At 31.7% G+C, this 3,802-nt stretch overlaps 1 long non-coding RNA gene across 1 annotated transcript; it reads right to left on the reverse strand.

Annotated features, from left to right (window-relative positions):
* Positions 1 to 322: 322 nt before the first annotated feature.
* On the reverse strand, positions 323 to 1,890 carry LOC128291461 (uncharacterized). The gene is made up of 2 exons (XR_008281253.1): positions 1,801 to 1,890; positions 323 to 552 (listed from the first exon to the last, which is right to left on the reverse strand). It is a non-coding gene; the product is annotated as an uncharacterized LOC128291461 (long non-coding RNA).
* Positions 1,891 to 3,802: the final 1,912 nt, after the last annotated feature.

Here is a 3,802-nt window from a genome sequence, read left to right on the forward strand (position 1 = left end):
CGTGTGATGGCTAGGTAGGCCGTGTGGGCCACACAGGCATGTGGGCCTACACGGGCAAGCTACATCGGCGTGTGAGCCCATTTTACTGAAATGTTTCATTTGGTTTGTAACACTCCTAACCTGTATCCGTTGCCAGAATAAGGTTATGAGGTATTACTTGACTGAACAAAACTTCTATAAGGTCAAAGATATTTACCAGACATAAATTATCAACAATGCAACCTGTCTCATTGATTTTTTCATAAGAGCTCTTATAAATTTCCAAAATGACTAATTATCAAAACATAATCGAATATCTAATAACAAATTAACTACTATCAAGTTTTAACTAAAACATTTCAACACATTAGTTCAATTATAAGGCTTCTCTAAACAAAATAAGCGAGCCATCTTCGCATGGCTATAATGTATACAAAGTCAAAATATCATTCTACCTATAGTCTATCCTATACATGCCTTAAATCATGATGATATACCATCTTCTCAACTCACATAATGACTCGATAGTGTGATGATATCTCCGGCTCTTCCAACTCGAACTAAAGGATAAACCTATAAGGAATGGAAAAGAGAACGGAGTAAGCTTCAATGCTTAGTAAGTTTTAAGCAATGCAAACAATTAATTTACTTATAGATCGATTATTTCAAATTTTCAAGAAATCATTCCTAGGTAATTGCCATTTCGGCAAAGTATCCATGAACATAATGCATATTTGGCAAATTCACCTCACTTGAATCTGAACTCAATTAAAACCAAATATTGAAATCACAAATAAGATCATAAGAACTCGAAAAGTATCTCATTAACTAGTTTTAACCATGTTTGCAACAAAATCACAAATTCACTACAAGCTGTTTTCCTGAACAACAGTCACTAAATTATTTATAACTGGAGATAAGAAACTCCAAATAAAGTGCCGTTAATTTTTTATGAAAATAGACTTATATATCTTCCATCCATAAAATTTTCAGAATTTTTGGTTTGACCAATCAATACCAGATTTTTATTGAAGTTTCCCCTGTTTCACCGTTTGACTATTCTGACCACTCTTCACTACAAATCAATTTTCTCATTATATAGAATTCGAAATATGTTATCGTTTACTTCATTTGAAACTAGACTCATTAAGGAGTCTAATAATATAACTTTTATCTTATAATCATCATTGTACAATTTACAATGATTTTCTGAAGACAGAACAGGGGATTTCAAAGTCATTTTGACTCTATCTCACTCCACTTCAAATATCTCATTATCGAAAATTCTTTTTCTTACACGGTTTCTTTTATAAGAAACTAGACTCATTAAGCTTTAATTTCATAATTTATTCAGCTTCTAATTCAATTTCCACAATTTATGATGATTTTACAAAATCACGCTACAGTTGCTGTCCCAAGCAGATTTATTACAAATTTGCTCTTTCACACATTCCTTGCATTCAAATTATCTAAACATGTATATCATGTCATTCAAGATCGAACTCATATAACATAGGCATTAAAATGCTTCGCTATCAGCTTTAGTTCAATTAAAATGAATGAAATACAATATCATAGTCACATTTAATTTTTCAAGATCGTAATCACCTAAAAATAAAATCATATACTTCCACAAACCTTTCCACAAGGACCAAGTGTTTATATTTGAATATAAACATAGAATCACTTCACATAACTTCACACATTTACCGAATATATCACAATCACATTTATAGTCATAACACTTATTCACAGATGCATCACTTTATATATTTATAATTTAATTCAAATCAAAATCGCATACGAGTACATGATACATACCTGGCCAACTTAATATGTAATGCACTTTCAATTTGTCAACTTAGTGTAGGATCTTGTAATTGTATACTTTTATCAAATTCATCGGCACTTGGCCTACTAGGTATAAAACCGAAATTATATTATCAGCACAAAGCTCGGGACTTTAACCGGATACATTTCCAGCACGAAGCCTGCGGGACTTTGGCCCGGATACATTTCCAGCACGAAGCCTGCGGGACTTTAGCCCGGATACATTTTCTGCACGAAGCCTGCAGACCCTAAGTCCGGATATAATTCCAGCACATAGCCTGCGGACTCTAAGTCCGGATACACATAAAATATCATGCATATTTAATCATATATTAACACAATTTATTCAACATATCACATTAGTAGTCATTTGCTACGTTCAGATATAAGCTCCATATGAATATCATCATTTACATTTCGATTCGAAAGTCATACATAAATATCACATATCCATTTCGCCATTCAAGCTTAACACATAGTGACCATTCGACTATAAGTCATATACATAAATTATTTATCACACCACTTAATTCAAGTAGAACCGAAAGGTCACAATTCATCTAATATACACATATCAAGGCATCATCAATTATATACTAAAGGTGACTACTCAAAACTTACCTCGAATATTTTGAGCAGGTCTCGGATCGGCTATTCAACTACTTTCTCTTTTCCTTGTATCGAATGAACTCTTCAACCGAAACCATAAGTAGGAAAATATAGAAATTTAAGCAATTAAAATTTGACAAAGGCCAAGAAAGGCTCACAATTAAACATGATTGAGTTCTCACTAGTAGGGCATTTCATTCTAAACACACAAACAAACATCACATTACATATAAAATTTCAATATTTTATACATACAATACTCGTATATATATTGTCTTATAGTTTGATAATGATATATCAAAGCCATCAAAAAGCATTTAATTAATCATTCAAGATCATGCAATGTACTAATTTAATTTAATTTTATTTTTTCATGTTTTATACAATCTGCATCTTTAATTAAGCAAGCATTTAAATTAGAAGCAGATAACAAAATGTCACATGCGGACAGCATTACACTCTATTATCTCAAGCATTTAATTTAACAAACATGATAAGACTGTCCGACTTTGGACAACATTTAATCGACAATATACAATTGTTTAACGTGTAATAACAAAATTGACTTAACCAAACTAACCAGCATCAGTATTTTAGTATTCAAACCTCATAAATGGAACATTATTTCATTCAGACGAAAAGGGCTGCACAAATTTGGGCAGCAAAGTAAAAAGTATTAAATCGGATAGAAATAAATTCTTATTTGTTGAATAGCAATGAAATTACTCAACTCGGAGATCAATAACATTAAATACATAAGAAATCAATCAAGTTTATGGCTCGATTTTAATTTACCTTCCTTATGTCTATACTTGGAGACAACATTTAACATGTGAAGCATCCATGCAAATACATATTACATCCGTCCAAAAATAAGTTAGCAAAAAAAAATGCAACCATCATTCTTACCGAACCACATTCAATCCATCCATTTTTTTTAACAACATAATTGCAGCAGAAATCTAAAATAGCGCATGAAATTATAAAACAAAAAAAAAAATTCTCAAGGACTTACCCAAATTCTCTCCCAACCGTACCTATCTTAAAGCAAGCTTTTTCCCCTTCTTACTACCGTCGTCTCCCTCTCCTTTAGCGAATTGCTTGAAGAACTAATAATTGCTTGAAGAATTTAGCTTTTAAACAAGCCAAAACAATGGTTTTTCCTACATGCGCCAGTGTCATGGTCTCTCCTCCATTCGAATGAGCAGCAAAAAAACAAAGAAGAAGATAAAGCTCTCTTCTCTCCCTTTTCTTTTATTCCTTCTATGATTCCTCTTATAATATCATTAAATATTATATTACTAACATGGAATCATATAACATTCATTAGGTTATTATTTTACAATACAAAATACATATTTTTCTGTCAACTTTCATCATTGTC

Source organism: Gossypium arboreum, chromosome 4 (genome assembly GCF_025698485.1).
Source record: "Gossypium arboreum isolate Shixiya-1 chromosome 4, ASM2569848v2, whole genome shotgun sequence".
NCBI classification, from domain to species: domain Eukaryota; kingdom Viridiplantae; phylum Streptophyta; class Magnoliopsida; order Malvales; family Malvaceae; genus Gossypium; species Gossypium arboreum.